This window comes from Lissotriton vulgaris, chromosome 8 (genome assembly GCF_964263255.1).
Source record: "Lissotriton vulgaris chromosome 8, aLisVul1.2, whole genome shotgun sequence".
Lineage (NCBI taxonomy): Eukaryota > Metazoa > Chordata > Amphibia > Caudata > Salamandridae > Lissotriton > Lissotriton vulgaris.
The window spans coordinates 842,029,882-842,043,115 of record NC_141696.1 but is presented as its reverse complement, the minus strand read 5'-3'; the positions used below and the strand labels follow the sequence as shown (position 1 = coordinate 842,043,115).

Sequence of the window (13,234 nt, the reverse complement as noted above, 5' to 3'; positions counted from 1 at the left end):
TTATTGCAAATGGGCCCAACAATCCCCACATTGCAACAAGTCACTACTAGGTCTGTGCCCAAACCAACAACTCAAGTACTGGAAACTTTACCAAAGCCGGCCTCAAAGAGGAAGCGGGGAGGGGGTCCTCAGAGGCAAAAAAACGCAAAAATGCCCAAAGTGACTAAGAATGGTGGGGCGGCGTCATTATCACTATCAACAACATCTGAGCCGCAGCCTGCTATTTTCACAGCCGGCACTCAGAACATGGTTATAGCTGGAAATCTGTCGCTTGAAAATGAAGAGAGACTATGGGCTAGAATGGGGGCCCTCATATCGGCATCCCTTTCTCCAATCCTAGCTGGCTGTAATAGAGGAGAAAATAACCAATCTTGAACACTTTTAGCTGTGTTTAATCATGTTTCGGACATGGCAATATTGGGGGGGGGGGGGGGGACGGCTATCTGAGCTAACCCCATAATGGCAAATCCGCTAGCCGTCATCCCACTAATAACTAATTCTCAATCTATAGTACCGACTAGAAATAGGGGAGTGGTAACTGTTTCCGATGTAGGTATAGTGGCCCAGGAAGGTGGCGGGAGTGAGGGAGGGAATACATCTAGTGAATTTGCCCAGCTCATCCTGAGTTCTCCCAGGGTGGAAGGAGATGGACCTAACGTTAAGACCATTAGCAGTACTGTAGGAAATAACTGCAGGTTTGGTTTAGATAATCGACTAACCTCTGCCCCGGGGGTACTGGGTATGCCTTCCCTGCAACACATATTGAGCAGAGAAACACTATGTCTAGACACGATCCCAGGGTAGTAAACCTCCCCCCTGCTGCAGCACCATTGGTTGAGAAACGTACCCACCCTACAGGAAGGCCAGATAGAATCTACTAAACAGCTAATGGCAAAAACAATTCACTGGCTACATGCACAAATGAAAGAAGCAGGGGTATGGGGCTTAGATATTTGTAATCAACTCATAATGGCTAGACGTTCATCCTGGGTTGGGTACTCTATGAAGGATGGAGGGGTGACTGTGTGGTTCCTAACTTTAATAATGCCTGTGTAGTCAGGCTCATACTTGAATGCTTGGGGAGTAGGAGTGAAGGGCTTTGTCTTGGTAAAATATCGGTGTACCCCTTAGGGTTTTTCTATAGCATTCATCATAAGCCCCTATTAGGAGGGAGGGTTGGTAGCAAATACCATAGTGCCCATCATGGGGTTACAGTGCACCCCTTTGAGCTAAATTTAGCAAACAGATTTGCCCCACTGTCTGGTTTAGATGGTTGCGACTGACTGATACCTCGAGATCCACCTGGGATGGAAAAGATCCCCAACGATTCTGACACCTCCCACCCACTGGATTTAAATCCTCAGCTAGTTAATGCTAACAGGATTCACGGTATCGAACATAATTACGCCAGAACAAAGTGCAGGTTCAGCTAATAGGTTACTGAATATATTATCTTGGAACGTCGCTAGGTTACTTACGAAGACCAGATCTGAGGACTGGTCTAACTTTATTGAGGCTTGCGACATAGTTGCATTTCAAGAAACCTAGGCTCTGAGTACGATCTTTCAGCCATGTTACGTAGCATTTGGCAAGCCTGCAACTCCTAGTACTAAAGGGCGTCCATCCGGTGGTCTAATAATTTGGGTTAGACAACAGGCGGGATTCCAGGTAGAAGACATAGCGATTGAGAACCCAGGCATTCAGACCATTTGAATAACCTCCATGCATGAACCCTAGTGTATACTCATAAACGTCTATGCCAGAGGACAGGTAAGAGGAAAGGCTTATCTGACCATTTCTTGTTTGGACTCCTTTCTGAAATCCCTAAATGGGCCTTGTAATAAGATCATTGCGGGGGACTTTAATTGCACGTTCGAGCCTCTCAGTTTAGATGACGGGAATCTTACCAGCGATGAAAATGCTGTCTGGGGTGTCCTGTCATTACTGCTAACTCCAATTAAGAACTGGACTGAAGCTGCCCTTCAGCTTAAAAGTCTAACATTGTAGAGGGGGCTTTGTGCAATTAATGGGAGATCCAAATCAGATATTCAAGGTAACTTTTCCTATTGTAGTGGGTTAAGGAAAAGCAGGATTGATTATTTTTTTGTTAACTTAGAACTCTGGCAAAGGGTGAGGGATATGGAGGTCGTGAACAGACCAGAGAGCGACGATGAACCCTTCTATTTGAAAATAGAGGTGAAAAGCACCCAGAATCGGAGTTGCAATCTGCCTATGGTAACATCAGATGTGGCCATGTCTAATGACTCCCCCAAGTTAAAATGGGCACAGGTTTCTGCGGATGAGGGTACCATGACTCAAATTAAGTCAATACTTGCAGAATCCCTCGCTGCCCTCTCGCAATTTGACTTTAATGAGGACACTTTACCAGCCCTCACAGCATATCATGAGGCCCTGTTTGTCAAGTTGAGGTCTTATTTTGTAAAATCTAAAGTGCGTAGCAATAGGTGCCTAGGGCATAAGGCTGCAAAATGGTATGATGGGTCATGCAGGAAAGCCTATAGGGCTCTGTCCACCGCAATAAGGGCAGGTTGTGTCCAGGAGGTAAGGAACATGAGATCCGAATATAAGGCTATCCAATTACGGGCAAAAAAGGCCCATGATGAAAATAGATGGAAGGACCTGCTGGCCGCATGCAACTGGAAAAACTAGTGCAGATTCTGGCTCCTAATTAAGTGAAGCGGAGACCAAGCCGGTCCGGCATCAGTTAACAATGTTTCCCCGGAAGCCTGGGTTACTCATTATCAGACCTAATTTTCTTCCCATACAAATGACTCGGGACAGTAACAATGTGTAGTATCAGAGGCAATACTAACATTCACCCCACTGGAAATAGAATGTGCTTTAGTTGGGGTTGCTGCAGGGAGAGCCCCAGGACCGGATTGTATCCCAGCGGATATATTAAAATCTGACAGGGAGATTCGGCTAAAATATATTGTTATTCTTGCCAATGGACTGGCTAGTGGAGCCCCCATTCTGGCATCTTGGCATGGGGCGGAAATCATACACTTTTACAAAAAGGGGGATCAAGCCTGTCCATCCAATTACCGGCCCACTAGTCTTACAGACACTATCCAAAAGTTGGTGGCCAGATTAGTGCTAAGCAGGGTAAATAGGTGGATTGATGATAATGAGAGACTATCCACCTATCAAGCAGTATTTCGTTCCCATGTTAGCAATATCGATCATGTTTTTAGATTCATGATGTTATACTGGAATACCGTGGTCTTAGCTGGGGGCACCCTTTATGCAGCTTTTGTAGATCTTAAGTCTGCTTTTGATTTAGTGCTCCATAATAAACGTTGGGACTCCCTTAATAAAGCTGGGATGCCCTCTGAGATCCTTTCATTCATCATTAAACTATATGATTCCACCTATGCCCACGTCAGGTGGGGGCAACAGGGCCAGACAACAGACCGTTTTCCAGTGAACAAGGGAGTGCAGCAGGGGTGTGTGTTAGCCCCTACCCTCTTCTCTTTGTTCATTGACAATGTTGTCTCGTATTACTCTGATTATCCCACGGACACTCCTACTCTTGCTGGCTCGAGGGTTCCCTTATTAATGTTTGCAGACAATACTTTAATTTTGTCTAAAACCCAAGTTGGTCTGCAAAGAGCCTTTGACCGATTTAGTCATTTTTGTGATGACCATTATCTTGTAGTCAACGTTGACAAGACCAAGTTCATGGTCTTGCAAATAAATAAAGTAGTGAATAGTGTGCCCCTTGAACAAACTGACTCATTCACTTATTTAGGGGTTACAATGGGCAAAAGATTGAATTGAAAGCCACAAATGGATCTGCTGGTCTTAAAGCTTAACCAACTAGCAGGGGCCCTCCTAAAAGAACATCGCCTATTCCAAACTAAACCAGTGTCTCTGGTGTTGGCGATTTATCAAGGTAAGGTTAAAGCCTCAATAAGTTACGGAGCTGAACTCTGGGGGTTCGAAAACTTCGTTCCCTTAGTCCAAGCACAGAACAAATTTTTAAGGGCACTGACTGGTCTCCAGCCATCTACACAACTTGGACAGTTATTGCTGGACCTTGGGTGTATTTCCTTTGAGGAGGCAGCGGGTATTAGACCTCTTGCCTATTGGCGATGGCTTTGGACGACTCCGGAGTTATCTCCCTATGCGCAAGCTCTCAAGCATATTAGAGAAACTGATACATCCAACAAAATTGTATGGTTACATAGGATTAAGGCTACTTTATTGGATATGGGCCTCAACCACTTGTGGCTGGACCCAGAAGGAAATTCTTTCCCTCAAAAGTAGAATTCCCAGGTGAAAGGTGATTCCTTAACAGGCCTCTTTCTGGGTCATAAAATTGAGTACAGGTTGGAGGCCTATTGGGACAACATTACCAGTTTTGGTGATCGGAAGCTTTATCACCAATTTAGAGTGGTAAGTCTCCCCATAAAATCGTTTACCAAAAATCGGGGGACAGAGAAAGATAAATACTGTCACTCTTGTCCATGTGAGGAAGAGACCTTGCCACATATTCTTTTTGTTTGCCCTGCATATAAGGCGCCGCACCATAGATGGCTTAAGCCAGTTTGTGCTAAAATAAAAACAAGATCTTGCCAAACTGCTTTGCGTATTCTAAAATCTGATACCAGTGAAGTTATAGTTATCGCTATGGCTAAATTTTGGAGTTGGACGTGGGCCATAAGAAGGAATAGGTCGCAGGGCGTAATTATCTGACTATGGGCTAGATGTAGGGAAATAGTATTTACCGATTCTTAAATACCGAATTTTACAGATTCAGTATGCTATGTAGCTAAAAATTCGGTAAAAGTTACCGAATCGTTAAGATTCGGTATTTACCGATTCGGTAATTGCCATTCATTCCTATGGGCCTGGAGGCCCATAGGAATGAATGTCAATTACGGAATCGGTAAATACTGATTCGGTAAAAGGGGGAAAACATTGAAGGGTGGCAGGGTGTCACTTTGACACCCTGTTGCACCCCTCAATTGTTTATGGGTGCACATGTTGCAGACATACATGCCCTAAGGGCATGTATGTCTGCAACATGGCACTGAAGCAATTTGCATTAAATTGCTTTTTGTTATTTTTTCGTTATTTACCACCAACTTGTAGTTGGTGGTAAATAACGAATCCGAACATGGGATAAGCACTCATTTAAGTGCTCCCTACATTAGGAATTCGGTAATTTACCGAATCGGTATTTAAGAAATCGGTAATTTACAGATTCCTTAAATTACCGATCCAGTAAATTACCGAATCCTTTATTTTGGCCCCCTACATAAGAAAAGCCTATTACCGGTCGTAACGGCCGAAATTCGTTAATTTCGGCCGTTACCGGCCAGCAATGGGCCACCTACATCTGGCCCTTAGTCACCATATAATATATGTTAGAACTGAATGGAGTAGTGCACTACCGAAGTTCAGTAATGTTCAATTAGGAAGCAAGATCAGTTTCTTCATTAAGAGTATTCTTTATTTAAGTTCATCAAAAAGTTGTGCAAACACGGAACCTCAGCCAACGCGTTTCGTTCAAGAGGTGAACTTCGTCAGGGCTGAAAGTGAGGACATAAATAACATACATAAGTGCCTGATATGTACAATATATATAGTTACGATAAGTTAAAACACAGCACCACAAAAACACTTATGCAAGACCTAAGTGACCAAAAACAAGAAGGGATAAAAACACATGTTATACACACTGGTAGTAATGCCAGCTTGTACAAAATAAAACACTACATACAAAACTATATACATGTGATAATTTAAAAACCTATTTACAATGTACAAACCAAGGTAACAAAGAGAGAGTCAGTCACCAACGGGTGAACTGACGGTCCCCGTTATTGCTTATGTCCAGTGTGGGACATTGTGTATAAGCCACATTTATAAACAGAATAGCGCAAACATTGTGAGGATGGGAATAAATAACTCACTGTTTGCATAGCCAGAAATTGAAAAACAGATGATTGGAAAAACGAAAAATTAGAAATTTTAACAAAAAGATTGGACCAGCCCCATTTTAATTTTCATATAGATTATCTAGATTTTTTTTTTTTTTTAACATCATTTTTATTGCATCACCAATATAATTGTACAGACATTAGAACCAAAATTATAAGTCCACCTGAAACAAGAAATGACATTGTCCATTGTTCTCCATTCCGAGAGGCCCGCCCCCTCCTTAGGCGCAGCTCGGCCTCCGTCCATTAGTAGTCCTTGTAATACCTTACATTGCCCGACCTTAGTAGTACCAAAGTAATGCTGGGTTGCTTTTGTGATTTTCACCCCTCCCCCACCCCATAATTTCGATCCCCAACAGCCCGCCAATTCCAGCTTCCTCCCCCCCCCCCCGTGGTCGCGCTGTGCTAAATCACTGTCGTACGAACGTCTGTTGTGGCGTAGGAAGTACATACATTCACTAAGGTGTGTCCCCCGGTAAGGTGACAGGGTTAGCCACATCCAGCTCCTCCACGTCCTCCCGCTCCTCGTCAGCTGTTTCTCGGAGCGCCTGCACCATCATTTCCCACGCAGTTGCCCTCTCCATAGCCTTCTCATCATTCGTTCTCCAGGCCACCTGGTACCTCAAGGTGCTCTCACACGCCGCCCACCGCAGGCATTCCCCATACCATCTTTTATATGTGGGCCCTGTTCTCGATTTCCAATTTCTCGTTATCTCCCGCTTAGCCAGAATTAGCCCTAAGTCTATAAATTTGCTGGTAGTCTTATTTCTAGGCGTGTGTGGAAACCAATGGAGGACCCCCACTGCTTTCGTGTACTGAATGTCCCTGTCTGTTGCACTGTTGAGGGTCCTCCCAATTTCCTGCCAGTAGTCCCCCAGGGAGGGGCAATCCCATAACATGTGACCCAAGTCCGCCCCAACTGTATTGCACCTGGGGCACGCAGCTTGTTCCCCCCCAAAATATTGTCGTATTTTCCCCGGCGTGAGGTATGCCCTGTGAATGATGTAGAAATGGATTAACTGAAACCTGGCGTTCCTCGAGCCTTTCCGTACTCGCCTCAGCAACTGGCCCCAGGTCGTATCAGGGATCTCCAATTGGAGGTCCAGCTCCCATTTGGCCTTCAGAACCGCCAGAGGCTGTAGGGCATCCCGCAGCATCCTGGAGTACAAGCAGGTGACGGCCTTAAAGGTCCCTGCTGCCATCATCGTGTATTGACATGCCATAGAGGCGCCCGGTTCCTGCAATCCTTCCCCCCAGTGAGCCTGCATGGCGCCCGTGACTGCCGCGTGCAACAAGTAGTCGCCCCTCGGTAGGTCGAACCGCTCCTGCAGTTCCTGAAACGGCAGCAGTACCCCATCCTCATATAAGTCGCCCAGCATGTGTATCCCCGCCTCCTCCCACCCCAGCAGGCGCGACCAGTCCCCTCCGTGAGGGAGGGCCGTAACCATCCCCAACGGGATTTCAGGAGCGTACATAAGGCGGACCCCCGCTCGCTTACGTGCCCGATTCCAGCAGAGTCGGAACGTCTGCTCCTCAACCGTCAGGTCCCCAACCAGGAGCTTCTGGTGCAGTGTGATGTACGCCAGAACGTGCCGCGGGGTACCTTCTGCTCTCGCTTCCTCAGGGCCTCTATACACTCTTGCGACCTCCTGAGTGAAGACCTGCAGCTGCGCCGCCAGATAATACCCTTCAAAATCAGGCACCGCCAATCCTCCTTCGTCCTTGGGGCGTAGCAGAGTGTCCAGCGCTATGCGCCTCCTCCCCGTGCCCCATAAGAACGCTATGACCTGAGATCTCAGGTGCCGAAAAATAGAGCTCGGGATCCACACCGGGAGCGTCCTAAAATAATACAACAGCCTGGGCAGGGCCACCATCTTAAGCAGGGAGATCCGACCAGCCAGGGACAGCGGCAGTGTAGACCAGAAATCCATGCTCCCTCGCAGAGCATTAATACAACGGGTGATGTTACCTTCCAGCAGATCCGCCGGACTGTGATAGATATAAACTCCCAGGTAATGCAGACAGCGCGGTTCCCATCGGAGTTCCTGCGCCGTGAGTGGGCACGGTTCTCCTGATCGCAGGGGGAATAAGCAGGACTTAGGCCAGTTGACCCTCAGGCCTGATAACCGGCCGAACCGCTCCAACAGCCGTCTAGCCCCCAAAAGCTCCGGGCCCGCGTTAGCCAAAAACATCAGCAGATCATCTGCGTATAAAGAAATGAGATGTGGCCTGCCCCTATACGATAATCCGGCGTAGTGGCGGCCCGACCTGGCCTCCACAGCGAAGGGTTCCATCGCCAGGGCAAACAAGAGAGGAGATAGGGAGCACCCCTGCCTAGTGCCTCGCCGGACAGGGTATTGCCTCGAGATCAGAGTGCCCACCCGGACTCTCGCTACCGCGTCAGTGTACAGGACCTTGGTCCAGTTTATGTATCCGTCCCCCAGCCCGAAGCGCCGCATCACCTCATACAAGTACCCCCATTCAAGACTGTCGAAGGCCTTCTCTATGTCAATGGAGAGAACAAATGGAGAGACGGCGCCCGGCCAGTCTGCTCCCATCAATCTCGTAAGCCTTCGGATATTGTGGGCGGTGTTGCGCGTCGGGATGAAGCTGCACTGGTCCTTATGAACAAGGCCAGTCATGTGCACTAGCAGCCTGTTGGCAAGAATTTTACTCAGGATCTTGTAGTCCGTTGTCAGCATGGACAACGGACGGTAGGAGGATAAAGCCGCTCCCTCTCTGCCCGGTTTTAAGAGCGGGATCATGATGGCTTCACACATGGAGCCCGGGAGCCGACCCCTCGATTGTGCCTCGTTGTAGACTTCTCGCAGCCGGGGAGCAAGGTACTCCAGATATTTACTATAGAACTCGATCGGGAGTCCGTCGAGACCTGGGGTCTTATTCCTGGCCATTTGTTTTACTGCACACCCTATCTCCCCGATCGTAATGGGCCGACCCAGCTCCTCTGCCTCTGAGTCTTCCACCCTCGGCAGTTGTAAACCGTCCAAGAACTCGCCCAGCTCATCCATCCCCCCTGTTTCTCCACTCTCATAGAGACCCTCATAATACGCCCGAAACTTATTCAGTATCCCGGGTTGGGTATGGCAGGGCTCCTCCCCTGTCTCCTGGATCATCATGATCGGCATGCCCCTCCTGACTGGGTTAGCAAGCCACGCCAGCATAGACCCCGCCTTATCGCCTTCCGCATGCGCCCTTGTCATGTACGCTTTATGATCATAGCTGCGCAGCCGTTCCAGTTCCACTGCCAGCCCCTCCCTGGCCCCACTAAGCCCCTCCTGCAACTCAGGGTGATTCGGGCGACCCTTCTCCAGATCCCTCAACCGCGTCTCAGCCTTATCCAAATCATCCATCAAAGTCTTGCGAGCCCCAGCCGTGTGTCCAATACAGTGCCCTCGCACCACCACCTTAAACGCATCCCATTCCACCGCCCTCGTGGAGGCCGAGCCACTGTTCTCCTCAAAATAACACTCTATACAGTCTCCAAGGGCCTCCCTGAACAACAAGTCATCCAGGGTATCAGGTTGCAGGCGCCATGTTGGTACGCAGTTAACGGCCACCATCCAGTTCAGGGATAACAACAAAGGGTTGTGGTCCGACATCGTCCGGGCCAAATATTCCGCCCCCCCCACCGCAGAAAGTACAGATGATGAACACAGAAACGCGTCCAGCCTAACATGTAGATCATGCAACTGCGAGTGAAAGGAGTAGTCCCTAGTAGTAGGGTGTAACGCCCTCCATGCATCCGTGAGGGCCCAACTCTCCTGCCACTCCAGCCTGCGCTTGGCCTCCCTATGCGCTGGGGACGCGCGCAGTGGGGGATGGGACCTATCCAAAACCACATCCTCAACCGAATTGAAATCCCCCCCAAGGAGCACCGGCCCCGCCAGTTTACCCGAGAGTACGGACAAAAATGCGGGCAGATCCACATTGGGGGCGTACACACTGCAGAGAGACACTACCCTGCCTCTTAGCCTCCCCTCCACCGCCACATATCTGCCCTCAGGGTCCACCAATGTTTTAGTAACCTGGAAGGGAACCCCCGCTCGTATCCAAATTAGCGCCCCCCTTGCAAAAGCTGAGAACGTCGTATTGAACAGTTGTCCCCTCCATCGCCTCTGTAGCGCAATCCCTTCTTGCTTATTAAGATGTGTTTCTTGCAGGAACGCTATGTGCACCCCCCTACGCTTGAGGTATGCCTGAACTTTATGCCTACGTGTCATGGACTGCATACCCCGCACATTCCAGGACACACATTTCAATGCCCCGGTACTAGCCATTCCCCTTCGCCCATCCAGACCGAACAATAGAAATCATTGACCTTGCACATTCCTCGACCACGGACCGACCCCCCCACCCTCTCCAAACAGGAAGCCAAACCCCCCCTCCAACAACAACACCCAGAGCAACCCCAACTGCTCTCAATTCCCACCCCCCCAGGACAGGCCCCCCCGCAAATGGAAGTACCCCCATCCAAACCAACACTCCCGACCACCCCTCAAAGAAAGGCAGTAATGTTCGCAGTCTCCACTGCGATGACCTTAAGGGCCAGTAGGGGGCAGATCGATGCGAAAGGTTCGTGAAAGCAAATCAGTCCCGCATACTCCACCCCACAATCCCCACATCATAGCGCCCCAAAACCTCCTGTAACAGTGTTCCGCTGCCACGGGCCCAACGCCCCGGTGTCCAACCAGCGAGTCCGCTCCACTAGTCCAGGTTAACACGCCTCAAGGATCTCCTCCGAAGTCTGCGGCGTCACGATAGGGCCTCGGGCTCCACCAAATTCCGAGAGTCCCGTCTCTGAGCCCGTGCCCGGGTCCTCCGATTCCGTGCCCTTCCCGGACTGGCTCCTGGCATTTTTGGATAAGTTCGCCACTGCCTGTAGGGCCGCCTGCCTCTCCGTCTCCGTCTGCGACACCGAAGGCCTGCCGGTCCTCCTGCGGTTCTTCCTGATCCGTTGAGATTTCCTGATCGGTTGTGTCACCTTAGCCTCCTCTTCCCTGGCCTTGGCGCCATCTGTTCCCGCTTTGTAAGTGTCCCACCAGGCCCAGGCGTCCGCCGAGGACGTTAAGAAGAGTGTCTGTTCATCCACCACCACTCTCAGCTTCGCCGGGAAGAGCAGGGAGTACTTGATGCCTTCATCGCGGAGCTCCCGCTTAAGGGACAGGAAATTAGCCCTGAGCTTCTGCGTCTCAAACGTATAGTCTGGGAACATAGTGACCCTGTTGTTGTCCACTTGAAAGGGTCCTGCCTCCCTCGCTCTCTGCAGTAACCAGTCTCTGTCCCTGTAATGGAGCAACTTGAACACCACTGGGCGAGGTGGAAGGCCCGGGGCCGGCGGACGCGCTGGGACCCTATGCGCTCGCTCAAGGGAGAAGAAGGGGGACAATCCCTCTGGTGCCACCTCAGTTCGTAACCAGTTGTCGAGATAGCCCACCATATCATCTCCTTCGATTTTCTCCGGCAAGCCTACGAGGCGTACGTTGTTGCGCCTATTCCGGTTTTCCGCGTCCTCAGCCCTCCGTTCCAGCACCTTCAATCGATCCATCACATCCGCCATCTGCGCCTTCACCGCTGCATGGCTTGGGGCCAATTCCTGAACCGTGATTTCCACGGACTTCACCCTGTCCTTGAGCTTATCGTGGTCAGCTTTCAGGAGTCCCAAGCCCGTCGCCACCTGGGCTATGTCCTGCTGCTAGGCGTCCTTTGTGGTGGCGATGGCCTCCAGGATACGGTCCTGCATACACTGCAGCGCCGACTGGTCTCGATCCGCTCCTTCTGTGGCTTCGGTGTCGGTCGCACCATCCCCCTTCCCTTTCGGCTTCCCCATCTGGGCTGGAACGAGTGGTGGCCTCCAAAGCTGCCTCCGCACCCGCTCCGCACTTCGCAGGGCCTCGCCCCTAGGAAAGTCCCCCTGTAGCAGTAGTGGGAAAGGCCCGCTGCGTTCCACGCCTTGAGCACCACTCTAGACTCTGGGGCCAAAGCCGCCTCTCGGGATCAGGGTTTCCGACGGACCGTTAAGCCGTCTGGCGCCAGTCGTGCTCAGAGATCCGGGGTCATCGTCACTGGGTTGTCGCCACGATGTCGCCGCCACTACCAAGGGTTCGGCTCCCATCCACAGCCGGTGGCGCGCGAAAGGTCCGCTCCAGAACCCCGAGAGAGGCCAGATGCAGCCGCCTACACCTCTTATCGGAGAAAAGTAGCAGCCCTTAAAGTGGCTCCGGGCCTGCGTCTCCGTCGTCCCCGTTCTTCATGCCACCGCCGCCATCTTAGCTCGATGACTTCACGCCTGGGTCCAACTTTCAGATTCAAATACCGGGCTGGGAACGGTCTCGAGTCGACCGCCGTCGGCGCCGGACCCTCCGTGGCACCTTCCAGTATCGGATTATATCAGTTTCGTCGGGGTCCGACCAGATATTCAGGATATTTTTCAGGATCGGGCGCGGAGCTCCGAGCTCACGCTGCCTACCTCCTCGGCATCCAAGCCACGCCCCCTTCATATAGATTATCTAGATAACAGTAATACTATAATACATAAGAGTGAGAGCCAACTTTGAACATATTTCCTAAATTACATGCACATGTTGGTCTGTCATGTTAAATGCAATCCCTTTGAGTGAAAACCTATCCCTTTCCTGCATTGTGCTAAAATGCATAAAACAATATAGTACCTGAAATAGTGGCCACTGATCGTGTTTTAAGTATTAGCATAAATACGATTGACATCAGTACCTACGAAATCTTCCTATTAAAGTACCTACCAAGATATTAGGTGAAATGTCAAAGTCACGGTTAGACAAACGGGGATACAGTCTCATCCCAGATCCCATCAAGTCACAGGATTATTCTTTAGGCCTCCATTATAAGGGCCAATATTAACAAGCCAAAAAAATGAAACAAAATCACAAACAAAATCGTCAATGGTCACAGAGACTTTCTACAAAGCCAGATCTATTCATAGTAAGTCGTCCATATATACACGACACGGCGAAGTGGGCGAGAAAAGTACAGATCGTTCGGCTGCAGTAAAGGAATAATAATAAATCTACAAACCACCAGCTAGGTGGTAACGAAAATGGTGCATGGTATAAGTCAAGCTAATGGCCAGAAGTAAATAAACGCGACTACGCGTGAGTGTCCTAACTAAGCAGGCAATCTATATAAAGGACTAAGTTAAACAGGGAAGCATGTATCGACCAGCATGCAAGCAAGGACCGCACTAAGTTCTTGGGCCCCAATATTCTATA

At 49.8% G+C, this 13,234-nt stretch overlaps 1 protein-coding gene across 4 annotated transcripts in view; it reads left to right on the top strand.

Annotated features, from left to right (window-relative positions):
- The window catches only part of NAXD (NAD(P)HX dehydratase), a 366,910-nt gene that overhangs the window by 251,269 nt on the left and 102,407 nt on the right, over positions 1-13,234 (top strand). The gene's annotated exons all lie outside the window — the stretch shown is intronic.